The sequence below is a fragment of the Pholis gunnellus genome (assembly GCF_910591455.1).
Source record: "Pholis gunnellus genome assembly, chromosome: 7".
Taxonomy (NCBI): domain Eukaryota; kingdom Metazoa; phylum Chordata; class Actinopteri; order Perciformes; family Pholidae; genus Pholis; species Pholis gunnellus.
Window position 1 is genome coordinate 27165301 of NC_136533.1, and position 16310 is coordinate 27181610.

Consider the following 16310-nt stretch of genomic DNA (forward strand, 5'->3'; position numbering starts at 1 on the left):
GGTTGCACTACACAAAGATATTGTAGCTTGGATTGGGGACTGGAGAAAATACTCACTTTTTCACTCTAGCTGTCTTAAGAAAAGGTCTGGAGATAATAACCAAGGAGGGGACAAAACACCATCACTTTTAGTACATTCACATGAAATATGACTGACAGTGTGTGAAGCCTCGGTTGTGCGCCATTTCTTTATTGTTGTTGTTTTGGTTTGACTATAACATCTCTTCATTTCAAGATTAAATCAGACATTTGGGGAAATCAGTTTGTTTGTCAAACCCACAGCTCTAGTACACGGGAGATGCTATCAAGTTCAGATTTGACATGGTCACAAGCCCTCCTTCCATTCACACATTATTAAGCACATTTTGAAGTATGGTGGTATGGGAACCACAAAATTCGATTAAAAAAAATCCTCAATTAAGCAAAAGTGTTTTTACCCTCGCTTGAGGTGGTGTTTGTGTAAATAGTTTAGGCGCTACATGGGATATGGAACGTTCTTGCCGAATACATTTTGACATAGCGAAGATTGAACTTGCATGACTGATCAGCTTTCTGCTTTCGTCTTTGTCTCCGGACAGCATGAAACATGGCCAATACTAGCCGACATGAAAGAACAGCTAAAACCTTCTCAAGTGAAACAAATTCCTGAAGACCTCTCTCCATTGCTCTATCGCACAATTCTCGCGGTGTCACGAGATCACGCGAGAGTAGCAGGACGTCATATCATGTGAGAAATCCATCGCGTCGGGCTTCAAATAATGCGTTTGTGACCTCCAAGCTAGTGCACGGACCAATCAGCATCCTGCGAGGCAGCTAGGGGCGTGGCTTAGTATGTGGGAGATCACACACTTTTTTTGAAGTGCCTTCCTTTTTCCAATGACGGCTTGTCGGATGTTTCTGTTTAACAAACCATCTGGTGTGTCGTTAGGGTAGATGGCCTAGATGACTTGTTTTGTTCCTCTTCTTCTTCTCTGTTTACCGGGTCGATCACAGCTATGCGTAGCCTAAAGCGCCAACTTCTGACCAAACTACTCTTTAGCCGAATTCTTTTGCTCCAAACTGGTCAATAAAAAAGGACTTGTACTTGTATTGCAGCCGTGTTTCCATTCAATTCTTAAGCAAATTTTAAACAAACTTTTGAAATGTTGCAAATGCGCAATTGCTTTTTGCAACATTTCAAAAGTTTGTTTAAAATTTGCTTGAGAATTGAATGAAAACACGGCTGCAATACAAGTACAAGTCCTTTTTTATTTCATTTAAATAATCCACAGCTAAGCTAATGACAGCCCCACAGTGTCTTAACAGTTTCACACGTGTTAAGACACTGTGGTAATAGCCTAGCTTAGCACAAAGACTGGAACACACATTCACATTTGATGGAGCTTGGAGCACTTTCCCCTGCTAAACACATCCTGGGCCCGACAACATCAGAGGAAACTCATCAGACTGTGGTTCAGTGCCAAAAAAGCCTTTTTCCCAAATGTGTCTTTTCTATTTCAAAGTCTTACGATTTCACTTCCATTCCAGTAACTTTCTTTGATGCCAATGACATTTCATCTTTTTTATTTTATCTTTTCGTTCAACGGGTACGGGGCTATACTAGTTTATTTCAATCTTTTTTTGCTCACGGCGAATGTATTTTTCAATGCTCGGCTATTTACAATGTATTGTGTTGTGTTAATCCGTCGCCTGTCTCCGTTCATGACCAACTTGTGGGTTATATTTTATCCATAATTCCTAAACGGAGTCTTCATGTAGCTTCTTGTTTACCTCCCCATGCAGCGTCTCTTGTTTTTATATTTCACTGATGAACATGGATCCATTCAGTCACTTATTTTCAATAAGTTTGTGGAGACGTGTCATTCCTGTAAACATTGCATTCAGCAAAGCAAATAATTATGAATTCCACATCATATGATACTCAGTTTCCTCATTATCTCATGTTATCAGAATTATGGAATTATAATAATGAATGAATATACTCCAGCTCATGAGATAGATTACTGTTAGAATCTCATAGTCATGAGTCACAATTCCGACCTATGGAAGCTCTAAACGTGAATGACTAGTATTTGAGAAGGTGATGAACACGTACTCGGTAGCTCTTCCCTTAAGTTGTTCTCAATGACTGAATTACTGTTGCCTTTTCTCTTTTCCTTACCAGTTTGTGAACGTTTGTCTTATGAGGCGTTCATGGTTGATGAACGATTGCCAAATAATCACTGAAGCACATTATTGTATGATAAAGCCAAGGGAAACATAAAGCCATTATCAATATGTGACTGACGACATGACAACAAGATGCGGGTGGATGTGAAAGCTCACGCAGCAGAGGAAGTTGTCAAATGTTTGCTGTTCAGTATCTCTGCCGTATCTAAAATGCATTAGGTTTGACCCTAACCTGTCTTTCTATTGGACCTGCTCAGTTTGTGTTGATTTTCCACATCTTTGAAGATGATGTCAAACCAGAATGGGTTTGTTTCTTTTTTTGATGTTTTGGTTTTAGAAATGCAGGAAACGTTAAAATGTGTTTACAAGATGCCACCAGTACGTAAGCAGAGAGCGGCTTTGTTTGCAAAATGTTTTTGTGATGAAAATTTGATATTTATTCCGTTATCTCTGGAAAACGAGGTGTCTGATGATTTGAAAACAAGCTTTTGTTTTCTCATGAGAATTTGAGATGTATTCCTTTCTGAAAGATCTTTGTTCAGTTCTCTTGAGAAAACGAGATGTTTATCACATTATCTTCAGACAAAAGAACAGTAACTTCATTATAAATCCTGAGATCATTAAATAATCAAAATGGAAAAAATAATTTTGCTGCTCTCGGCTTCCATACATGAGTGTAATTACTAACATTTAATTTTCTCGTGATCACTGACTCATTTTTGATAAGTTTAGTTTTCTCATCAGAAAATGATTTCATGATGTCTGCATAACCCAAACCATTTAAACATCATTGGATAAAAACATTAGGGAATCACTGCCTGCTATTTAGAGGGGATTAGCATAGTGCACTGTCATGCAGAAACCGTTTGGGTTATTCACAAAAACAATGATTCAGCGATCATTGGAAGTCAAATCTAAGGAGGTCTGAAGTGATGACTAGACTTGTTCTTGTGACAATGAGAATGTAGTGCAAACTGATGATGTCAGTGTCCAGCATGTCAGTGAAGCATTATCTAGATTTGGTGATTTTGTAACTGTATTTGGAGTTGCTGACGTCAGTAATTCTAAAATGAGCTGTTCTGTCCTTGAAACAACACCGATTGTGTTCAAGATGGATTTGTGTTTGCAGTGTCTGATGAGCAGAGTGACGAGAGAAGACACCTGCCGTGTGCCAACTGAACATTGTACGAATGCACTTTAAAAATATATTTTTACTTGCAGAGAATAAATAATAAATAAAAGAACCAAATTGATCTCGCTGGTGTTTTGAGTCAATCGATGTTGTCTAATCGTTATGTGTATTTCATAGGAGCGAGCTGTACTGCAGTTATGGTGTAATACCGTCATTCCGCATGTAGGGAGCACTCATTGATCAAAGCTGGAGCCAGGTTTAGCCAGCGGTTCAGTCCGTGTGGGTCCCTCAGAGAGCCGGCTGTTCCATCTGCACATTTCTCACAGCTCCGCCTTCGCCTTGGGGATGCACAACAATCCCCTTCTGGCTTCTGCACCATGTATTTGTAAAAGGTGAAATCATTTTTATTGATGTGTTTTTTTTTTGTTTTTTTTTAATCAGATGGCAAAATGCACGCTAATAAAATTCCTGTCTGTGTTTACCAGTGGTTTGACAGGAAAGTTTTTTTTTTTCCATATTTACCTCAGTGATTGTTCCAATACCTGTTGTAGATTAAGTCCTTTTTGGTTTTCTTGTAAGCTTGAGCACACTCGCTACAAATCAGACATTTTTCACAACATTATTGTTTTATGCCTTTGGATTCCAGTAAACCTTGTAAACTTTTTTTGGTTTTCCATTTGCAGAAATTGTGGATAATATCTGGTTCTTTTTGCAGTAATGCCTCAGTTAAGGTTTCAAGCGAGAAGGTGGAGTTGAAACCCTTCAGACCACTGATTGGTCAGAGAATCATCGCTAGAATCACTAAAACTGATACCAGAAGTGAATCGAGTTGTGCCGATCTGTACGATGCAGTAGAAATTCATTAAAACATTGCATGTAATGCCATACGCAGTGACAGACTCTGGCTGTGGAGGACCAGCACGCAAAAAGTTTTCTACAGCAGCCTCTATAACACTGCATCTCCTCTCCACGGGAAGGGCTTTTGTCATTTTTGTCATGTTTTTATACATGGAGAGCCCTCTGGTTGCCGCACCCAGAGGGCTCTCCATGTTTTCTCCACTAGAAGGGCATCCTAGATGACACATTATGCCCATAGGGCATTAGGGCACTTTTGCTGCATTTCTTTTAAACATCATGGGGGGCGGGCCTTTATTTCTGTTCACACCCAAACTGACTAGAAACTTGAAACTAGAGAGCACTGTTTTTCAGCCTGGTGTTAAGTTACTCTTTAAGTAAAAGAATAAAAGGCACTTAAAGTATAAAAAGGAAAAGTACTCTGAATGGTTACTTGGTTATATTTGTATATGTATTAAACTATTGGAATGATGTTACTGATGCATTTATATGTTAGCAGCATGTTGTATTCTTGGTGGGACCATGTTCTGCTGGTAAATCTTTATCTGCAGAGTTATTTCTGTAGTGCAGTATAAAGTACAATATTTGTCTCTACAATGTAGTGGAGTAGAGGTACAACTATTACGATAACCTGACAGGGAGGGTCTAATGAATGTTGCATTGTGGGAAGTGTAGGATCCAGGATTTTTGAAGGATTATTAACATAACTTAGGAACTAAAGGTCATGGCTTAGGCCCTGCTGCAAAATGAAATCAAGAATGAGGTGCAAGTCCTTTGTCAGTTTTATGGATGAGAGGAAGGTTACAAAAAACCCACTAAAGGAATACAAACACAGCAGAAAGATCTTCACATCAACTGTACTTCAGTCCAAACACTTTCAACCGCTGGAAATACACACCGATCCCTCAGTACTACAGTTTCCATGTACACCGCCGCGTGTTGCAGCGACGCAAGGCTCGCCATGCCTCACCTCCGCACTGATTTGGTTTCCAGAGCGTCAGCGAGTGCTTTTCATCTTAGTCATCCGCCGTAACTCTGCCAATACACCCACAACAAAGCCGACGCACACAGCAACACATCAGTCAGGGTGCATGGGAGTCCAAACACTGCGAAGCCACACGCAGACTAAACACCACACAGTAAACAGGTTCCTCAGCCATCCCCTGCAGCTCACAGACACACAGACAGCTCGGCCTGTGTACTCTGGATGAATCATTTAGAATACAGTATTTCAATTTAAATCTTTTATTTCCAACGTGGGAATGTACTCTCATTTCAAGACGTCACGGATCACAGTAAACAATGCCAAGACTGCCATAGACAGAATACACATATAGTCAAACAAGATTTGCCTGATTCACTGAGCCCGGCTGCAGAGCTCTCCCTCAATAGTGCACCTATTTAAAAAAAACAACAGTTTCCCTCATAAGCTACTTAGGCGCAAAAGCATGGTTGAAAACAAAATACCAAAGTTTCCCTTTAATATTTTGTAACATAGTTAAGTTTTGTTCAGAAAAGGCTTTGAGACTTTTCTTGATGTGTGCCATAACATTTTCCAGCCGTTTACCGTCGCCCCAGTGAGTGACAGGAAGCCTGAGGCCCTGGACTGTGCACCTGAGAGTGCAAAATACCTTTAGGAGCCAAATGCAATTCCTGCTCAGTCTGGTTGTATCTCATTATCATAAATATTATTTTAAAATAATGTTTCATAGATTGCAGACCAGAATGGTACAAAGGTTGCAGCCCAGCACACCACATTCATTCATGAGATAGTAGGCTTAATAACGACCAAAAACTTGGATTATAGTGGACACTTGCAGTTTAAGTCTGACTTTTCTCACAATATAGAGTAAAGTTAATATTGTACATTTGTAAACATACCCAGACGCTCAAGGCTGGATTATTAGAATTATTGCCCAGGGGCCACAGATCCCCATCTGCCTCAACAGCCACGTTCTCTGTGTGTCACTTGGTTCTTGGTATATGGTTTAGGTTTGTTTTTGTGGAGCATGCAGGTTTAAAGTACAATATCAACTGAAAGTGTAGGGGCATTAAGGTCCTTGACCTTGTGGCCCTGTGTTGGAGGAGCCTCGTGTGAAATCTACTTATATGGGCTAATATTTGTGCCTCTGGTAACGAGACAGGCAGGTGAACCCAACTTCTTGGGTAAATTCACACCTCTGTTAGTCTCCGCCCAGACATAGATGCTGTCAGCTTTGAGCGCCTCATTGGATGCAAACCACGGACTGTGAATGTGATTCTCCGTTATTCTTCACAAATCTAAACATCTGTGTCTTTTGACTCCCAGCACTGATGCTGTGTGTGTTTGGTAAAGATTGTTATCTGCTTAGAATGTGTTGTTTCCCAGAGTTTTCAGGGTGTTTTTTTATTGGGCACTTTATATGAGTCATGCCTCACGATAATCAAGGAGCTTGAGACACAAACAAAGAGCCATCTGCAGAGAGCTGATTGCTTCCTGATCTGAAGATCAAGAGGGAGTTAATTGGCTGAGACAAACACACTTAGAGGTGTGTGTGTCTGTGTGTGTGTCTGTGTGTGTGTCTGTCTGTGTGTGCAGGAGGTGTGAGGTGTCCAACACCTGTGTTGTAATTTACATACTGTCGTTTTGACAAATTTGGTCTGTTTTATTTAACAGTAAGAAAACTCAAACTGGATAGAATGTGTGTCAGTCTTTTCAAGAATCCTGGAACATCTAGGGGGGGGGGGGTTAGTTTACGTATCGAATACATGTTATTCTTACCACCACCATGTACCATGCGATCGCTCTGTGTCTTTCCATGGCTAATCTCGCATTCTCATTACTCATAGCTGGCCCCGGCCAGTAGGGGCCGCTGTTGATATCACAGCCGAATGCGTAGCTGCTACTCTGAGGGGAAAACAGTTAGCGCTCTTTCAGTGTGTTTGGCTAACAGCTAACGGAACCACCAGTACACACACTGCTGAGTACATCGCCGCAACTCAGCCGCTTCTACGCGGGCAGACAACTTGGTTTGATTTTGTTTTTGGCAAGTTTATATGAAATGTCAAACTCAACAACTTTGAGCCGATTGCCTGCATACTTCGCCACTTGTTTTTTTATTTAAATAGTGTTTTGCCGCACCGGCGCTCTACTGAGTGCACCTCTCTAGTTGCCCAATGTTTTTTGTTTTTTTTCCTTTAAATAACTGGAATACAAAAATCCTAATATTCTTTTCAAAAGCACTGGGAGCATCTTTCTCATTGGAAACCATTTGGACGATAGTGCCAATATGTAGGGTGCACATGAATTAGTCCTCACGTGCACACATGCATGCGGCCAAACATATGACCGGCACACCCACACTGACGGCTCACCAGCGCACCCACATTCACACGGCAGGGGGGCGTTTAAGGTTCAGGGAAAACAAAAGTTTTAAGAGGAAAACGTGGGAGCCATTAAGTGTGAAAACTGTGAGAAAACACATTTTCGGCATCAGAAGGTGTGTTTCAGGCTGCCTCGTCTCCGGGCCTCGTTGTGAAACCGATGAGGTTCAGTAATGTGATTACTGCACTTCACGTTTCCAAAGCACGACAGGGCGTTACGTTTCAATGGTTTGGTCGCAGCAGGTGCGCATCTCCAATCAACGAATCCGGCACCTCTGCGCCTGCCAAGTCGAACTTGTCTCACCTTTTCAATGTGAACGTATTTCCTTTCAAACAGTCACTGATACAACTCTGTGCCTTTTTTGTTCGATGGTGTGGGACACAACTTCGCGCAGTGGTGGAGGAAGTACTCCTAAGGTAAAAGTAACAATACCACAGTTGTGAAATGACTTCAAGTAAAAATCCTGCATTTAAAAATACACATTCGTAAAAGTATTCTTTATACAGGATAGCCCATTTCAGAACGTTAAATTAAGGAGCCCTCAAGGTCCCTGTGAAGGACCGGGGTACGCATAAAGCCGGAGAGCGAGCTAAAGGTGAAAAACATACAGAATTTATTCACCCAAAGTATTTACAAGAATTAAGATGGGTAACAAAATTAAGTGACTAATTAAAATAGCTATATAAACTTAATATAATTGCTCTGGAGTCTAAGCACAACTTAACTAAACAGAACTTAATTTAAAACAACGTAGTAAGTGCTCTTCTGACCAAGATCTCCTAACTGCATGAATATATATACTATGCTGGCCAGTCCATAGTTGATTGCAGGGGAGAGAAGACGTTCCTCTTCTTCAAACAGTGTGGTGCAGATGTAGGGGCTCCTGAGAACACCCCCCTGTAGTAGAATGGCACAGTCCAATTTTCCAGGCTAATCTACTCAGGTGGGGGAGATGCAGCAGCTCAGTCTTGTGCCAGAAGGATGGTCAGCTACAGGGCACTGACAGGAAAGTTGTTCACACTTGTATTCATTTTTGCTTGATTTGTACTGAGTACTTGCATATCTCTATCTGTAGCACTCAATCTAGAGAAATAAAGTGGGCACAAAACGAGTGTCTGAAAACATCCCCTTCACTGGTTGATGGTGTGGCTATAGTTGCAGCTGCCACAGTCCCGAGTGATGAGATTCCATTCTTTCCTTTTGCACCCAAATTACAACTTTAGCCTTCTTCATGTAAATCTTTGTACAATTCCAACCTGAGTAGGTCCTAATCCAGTGGTGTAAGGTAGTGCTGTGTGTATAATATAATATATACAGTGGGGAAAAAAAAGTATTTAGTCAGCCACCAATTGTGCAAGTTCTCCCACTTAAAAAGATGAGAGAGGCCTGTAATTTTCATCATAGGTATACCTCAACTATGAGAGACAGAATGAGAAAATAAATCCAGAAAATCACATTGTCTGATTTTTGAAGAATTTATTTGCAAATTACGGTGGAAAATAAGTATTTGGTCACCTATATACAAACAAGATTTCTGGCTTTCACAGACCTGTAACTTCTTCTTTAAGAGGCTCCTCTGTCCTCTACTCGTTACCTGTATTAATGGCACCTATTTTAACTCATTATCAGTATAAAAGACACCTGTCCACAACCTCAAACAGTCACACTCCAAACTCCACTATGGCCAAGACCAAAGAGCTGTCAAAGGACACCAGAAACAAAATTGTAGACCTGCACCAGGCTGGGAAGACTGAATCTGCAATAGGTAAGCAGCTTGGTGTGAAGAAATCAACTGTGGGAGCAATTATTAGAAAATGGAAGACATACAAGACCACTGATAATGTCCCTCGATCTGGGCCTCCACGCAAGATCTCACCCCGTGGGGTCAAAATGATCACAAGAACGGTGAGCAAAAATCCCAGAACCACACGGGGGGACCTAGTGAATGACCTGCAGAGAGCTGGGACCAAAGTAACAAAGGCTACCATCAGTAACACACTACGCCGCCAGGGACTCAAATCCTGCAGTGCCAGACGTGTCCCCCTGCTCAAGCCAGTACAGGTCCAGGCCCGTCTGAAGTTTGCTAGAGAGCATTTGGATGATCCAGAAGAGGATTGGGAGAATGTCAGATGAAACCAAAATAGAACTTTTTGGTAGAAACTCAACTAGTCGTGTTTGTAGGAGAAAGAATGCTGAGTTGCATCCAAAGAACACCATACCTACTGTGAAGCATGGGGGTGGAAACATCATGCTTTGGGGCTGTTTTTCTGCAAAGGGACCAGGACGACTGATCCGTGTAAAGGAAAGAATGAACGGGGCCATGTATCGTGAGATTTTGAGTGAAAACCTCCTTCCATCAGCAAGGGCATTGAAGATGAAACGTGGCTGGGTCTTTCAGCACGACAATGATCCCAAACACACCGCCCAGGCAACGAAGGAGCGGCTTCGTAAGAAGCATTTCAAGGTCCTGGAGTGGCCTAGCCAGTCTCCAGATCTCAACCCCATAGAAAATCTTTGGAGGGAGTTGAAAGTCCGTGTTGCCCAGCGACAGCCCCAAAACATCACTGCTCTAGAGGAGATCTGCATGGAGGAATGGGCCAAAATACCAGCAACAGTGTGTGAAAACCTTGTGAAGACTTACAGAAAACGTTTGACCTCTGTCATTGCCAACAAAGGGTATATAACAAAGTATTGAGATGAACTTTTGTCATTGACCAAATACTTATTTTCCACCATAATTTGCAAATAAATTCTTCAGAAATCAGACAATGTGATTTTCTGGATTTATTTTTCTCATTCTGTCTCTCATAGTTGAGGTTTACCTATGATGAAAATTACAGGCCTCTCATCTTTTTAAGTGGGAGAACTTACACAATTGGTGGCTGACTAAATACTTTTTTTCCCCACTGTAGATATAGATATAGATATGTCTTCCAGGAGAGACTGAGTACTTGTATATCTCTATCTGTAGCTGTCCTGTTAACCAGTATGTGTTCTGAATGTGTATAGTTTAGCATCGTATTACTACAAATCCTTTAGTTACATTTTGTGCACTTGGAGTCACTCTCTGCAAAAAAGAGCAAACAAATAAATGCGAGAAGAGTTTTGAAAAAGAGTACATTTTAGAGAAGTGTGAGACACAAAATGACCACAAAGAGACACACAACCACAGAGATGTGTAACGACTACAATGAGAAAGAGACCAAACATAGAAGTCTGTGGTCTTGCTGCTATGACGGACTGTTAAAAAAAAACAGTTAGTTTTCAGTTAGGTGTGGAAAAATACAATGAAATGTGCTTAAATATTTCTGCCTGCAGAATAAAATAAAACCTTTTTTGCATGTGATATCAATGTTGAAAAGTATTATTAGTCCAGTGCATTACTCCAGTATTAGAGCTGTACTGGTGTGTTATTCACTATAGTTAGTAGTTATTTTTTAGGATTAAAAGCACTGTTACGTCCCTTTTCTATTACTCTAGTCTAGTCTAGACGATAAGTAGGGACGAACACACGACAACCAAGTGAGAGTAACAATTTAACAATATTTATTCAAACTCCGTTTTTTTCAAACAAAAGATTGTCAAACAGAGTGGGAGAGGATGGGACACATGTAGTCCTGCCAAACAAATAGAAATCAATATAACAAACCTCTGAAACAAAACAAGCAAAATGGCTTTAACTGCTTCTCTAAACACTTCTTCACCAAAACAAATACAGAAGGGGCACCGACCAATAAACCAGCGTATCCAGAGAAAAACAACTACGTGTTTGTACCGATGTAAAGGGAACCCCAGACTCACCTGTCCTCAACCTCCACAAACCTCCACAACTTAACATCAGTGTCAGTATCAACATGCAGAGAACACAACGAAGCAATAGACTGAACTCCTGAGGCTTCCTCCTTGTATTCTGGGCCCTACTCTGCTGATTGGCCTGCATGGAGCAGCATGACTGGCCTGCACCGGGGGAACCGATCCCCTGATTGGCACCTGAAGAGGAAACAAAGGAGGGAGAGAGAAGGAAAGACATGTCTTATCTGTGATAATAAGCGTCAACTGAAATAGCATTTTTTACTTCTAACATGTATTGTCACAGTGTGTTTTAAGTATGCAACACATAAATGTAGGAGATACAGCAGAAAAATAAGTGCATTTTAAAAAAGTGGATGTCGATGTGAGAGCTCAGAAGAACAACAATAACAAAAACACACAATAATACAAATAATACATGAAATGAAAAGAGTTATCCCTTTCTGAAGTTTTTGAATTGAAATCTAGCAGTGATTTCAAAAGTCCCAGTCATTGGGACCCATCAGCATACACTATAAACTATAAAGTACATATCTTAAAACAAAAACAAAACTGCCCAATTCTGACATTGGGGTCATTGAGGGCCTGCACTCGCTCATGTCTGTAGCCTGCCTGACCTCTGCGATGAGGAAAAACAGGGCTGATTTGAGACCAGCTGACAGATGACACATTGAAGCATTGCTCAGAAAGGCTATCCTATAACTAAAAAAACCACAAGCCACGTCTAAGTTCTCATTAGTAGGTCCGCTCTAAACTTGACCAGCCCAGATGGTTCAGCGCTGATTGATTATTGTTTCTAAATTTAGATTAAGAAAACAACATGCATCTCTGCCAGCACCATGTGAGAGTGGCCCAGTACCAGATATGCATGTTTGTTCCCTTTTATCCCCATTCCAATCATAGCCGTAATCCAACCAAGCTGCTGACAAGAAACACAAGGGGGACAATGCAGGATCAATCACTTAAGTTCTGCTGGGACAGAGGCTGCATTATTCATGCAGGCAACCTCCGGTTCTGCAGAGTGAAGCCGATGCGGAAGTGTCTTTAAACTTGCATTCTCTTTACTGTCCACCAGGGGGCGACTCCTCTGATTGTATAGAAGTCTATGAGAAAATGACTCTACTTCTCTCTTGATTTATTACCTCAGTAAACATTGTAAACATGAGTTTATGGTCTCAATCTCTAGTTTCAAGTCTTCTTCAATACAGCATGATGTTCATTTAGTAAATGATGCAAAAAAGCCAAGATGACGAAGGCGAAATCGCCGAACTGGAGGCTTCATAACGGCAATCCAGAAACCAATAAGTGACGTCACGATGACTACGTCCACTTCTAATATACAGTCAATGGGTTCAAGACATGCGCGATAAAGTCTGGTCTGCACTTTTTATTTAGTTTGTAGCCAGCAGGTGGAGCAGGAGTCCCGGCTGTTATAAAGTTAAGCCTTAAAACTAATAGCGTTGTGTCTTTGACGGTCTGGTTGTGAAGTTGAAGGAATGGATTTCTCTGGTTAAGTCCCACAAGTCATATTCATGAGCAGGCAATGATTCAGCCCTGTCTGTTTTGGGTTTACCACTGTAGAAATATGGCTCAAATCTCACTTTTTTTTTTTCTTCTCAAACTTAGAGTGAGATGAAACCTGCATATACAAACAGAGAAGTTTGGATTACAACACACACAGAGGGAGAGTAGACATTATTACGCCACTATATCTCTACAAAGATGTTTGATGTTAATGCTCTGGATATTGTATGGAGAACCTTTAAGTTGAAAAAACGGATTAAAGTGTAAAGAAATGGAGATCCTTCGGTCAGTCGGGCTATGATACACACCAGCCTATGTTTACACGGGATGGAAGGCTCTGAGCTGGAGGATGTATAGAAATCTCTGCTGCTGGTGAAACAAACACACACATACATAAACATATCAGGACCAGAACAATAGAAAGCACTTCCTGCACTCTGAGTTCTGCCTACACACCGAGCAGAGTCTCCAATGCTGTACATTCAAGTCTGCTGAAATATACTCAATGTCATGTTGCCATATGTGTACTGCAGGGGTTTTCTGAAGGCAGCCATGTTGCTCGAGCCTCCCACATGTGAAGCGGTTCTGTTTCATAAAGAGCTCTCCTCACTGCGGCCTCAGACGGCGGGGAGCCTCACCTGTTCCTCGTTACCCACGGAGAAAGAGAAAGGTATTTGTTACACTCGGCCATATAACTCGTAAGCCTCTGTCTTAAAGAGCAAAAAGCACGGACCAATGCAGAGATCGTTTTGATATGTGTGGAGAGCAGTGCGTGGATCAAAGCGAGGCCGGCGGCTGTGGGTTTGCAGGTGACTGGGGAAAGAAAATATGTTTCATTCCAGCATTCCAGCACCGGGGCTGGGAGCCTAGAAACAGAATGAATAGAAGGGATGTGACAGGGTCTGATGAAATAAGTAACCTAACTGGAACATCGCTCAAATGAATTGTTCCCCCGAAGGGAAAGTAGCTGTCCAATATAAATAGAGCATAAATTCAAGAACATTAGTTCGAACATGAATTTCAATCGGCCAAATATTAAATACCCCCCCCCCCCCCCCCCCCCCCCCCCCTCGCCCCTGGACCGCTTGTTCGTCTATCACAAGGCAGACACACAGAGGTTCAAGGTTAGTTTAAGCGTTGTACAACCCAGGGTTACACAATGAAATGCAGCCCCTTTATGCTACATAGGAAAAGAAAGAAAAACGATTTTTATGACTTTACTGACGTTGAGCATTAGGTTGATCTCTGAGCACCAAGACTATTGATTTCCTCTCTATATGAATATGGGGGTCTCCGGTGTTCAACGATGGAGAGATCAAATCAAAAAACTCCAGTTAGGCTAGCCTGCCAACACATTGTCAATCCCAACTCGCCAAATACCTACAATGGTCAGTGGCCTGTAAACTGTGATGGAGTAGGTCCCGCTCTACAGCTATGAACAGGTCAGGGACGCGTTTCCGTTTCCACTCGTTACATGCATATTGTCTTTTTAAAACAAACTTCCGTCTTCACAGGAAGTTACACTTAGGTATCAAAACCACTTAGTTAGGTTTAGGAAAAGTGTGTGGTTGACGCCAAATTGACCGGCTAACAACTCACGTGAGCACCGAACATTAATGACACACGTGACTAACGACTCACATGACAAAATGTCCACATTTACGTTTAATTTTAGGCACAAAAAGCGGCCTCTTAAACAAAGGTCCTGTGATTCCTTCATACTTACAATAATTGCTTTCCAAAAGAAACAAAGAAAGTGACTGCTACCCCATAGCCCTATCCCTAAAAAAACAAACACATATAATATTTTATACTTAACAGATGAATAAATAAAAAAGTAAACAAGCTAAGATAAGCAAAACAAGAAGAAAGATTTACTACATATTCATTAATATAACTGTGAAATCTTGATTATAAGAGTGCATTGGAAGTGCTTTAGGAATGGATCTTTTAATGGCACAGACACAGACACTCAAAAAGCCCAACCAGCTCTCCTTCATAGCAAACTCTTTTTGTTGTTGTTCTGTCTCCTTGTAGTCGTTACACATCTCTCTGTGGTTGTGTGTCTCTTTATTGTCATTTTGTGTCTCTTTCTATTTGTTTTGGTCATTTTTGTGATCATTTAGTGTCTCTTTGTAGTCATTTAGTGTCTCTTTGTAGTCATTTAGTGTCTCTTTGTGGGCATTATGAGTCTCTTCCTGGTTGGTATACTTGTTTCTTTGAGTGACATTTTGTAGGTGAAGAAAAGGGGTGGCCCTGACACTAGGCCCTTAATCCATCCATTCTTTAATGTATCAATAATCAATAATACTCTGATCTTTTCATGATGTGTACTTAGCTGTACATTCTTCTGATAATACTACTGAAGTAAAATATAAAAGGTAGGACTTAATACTATTTTTACACGGTGGTATTGCTACTTTTAAGCATCGGAATGCTCCCGACAATGAAACGTCCTAGAATGGCCTCTACAGCCACATCTACCGCCACCACTGCTGCCAAAACAGTTCTACCTGGTCTGTGCTGCATATTCTACGGTGTGGAATGACTGCCTGCCTGTCTCACATGTACACAGAGAGGCAGAGGAGGAGAACATGTGCTTTGAGTTTACAGAGCCTTTGGAGTGGAGGCCAGTTGGAACAGAGGAACAAGGCATTCAGAAAGGAGAGGAGAAATGCCAGGGTTGGCTTGGCTTCAGGTGAGTGTGAAGAGCTCTGGGACGTTTCATCTTGGTTTCCATCAGTGTGTGAACAATGGTGTGTGTGTGTGCTATTACAATGCCATAAAGTCTCTCCAACGGCCTTATCGCTGTGGAGTCCAGCGTAGAACATTGACCAGATAATTCCTCCTCATTATTCAGGATCTTCTGCTGTTGTATTGTGTATTCTTGGAAGATGTTATGGAAGATCTATTGTCAAGTACTGCAGTGAAGGACATTGTAGGCCCACAATTCAGGATTTCAGTCGATACATGGAAAGCTCAGTGTCCATTCTTTAGGCTACCAAGACTCATTTAAAGCTGTTTACTGACACGCACACACTGCCTGCACACGTTTTGAATATACAGTAAAGTATGTGGACACCAGAACACGAATGTGCTGCTAAAAACAGCCTCCACTCTTCTGGTTTCAGGCATTCCACCATGATGTTGAAAATGGCTGCAGAGATCTACTCTCATTCAGACACAAGAGCATTAGTGAGGTCCAACTGGTCTGGCTCAAGGTCCGGTTCACCCCAAAGATGAAAGGTCTGAGCTCTGTCCAGGTTAAGTTCTTCCACAGCAGACTGGGAAAACCATTTCTTTATGGAGCGGGTTTTGTGCATGGAGGCATTGTCAGTTTGAAACAGGAGAGGGACAAAAAAACAGTTGACACTTTATCTGAGACATAATTGTACACTGGAGCAGTAAGAGCTGCTTTAAAATCAAGTCACATTGTTTATACTGCATTTCAATTTTC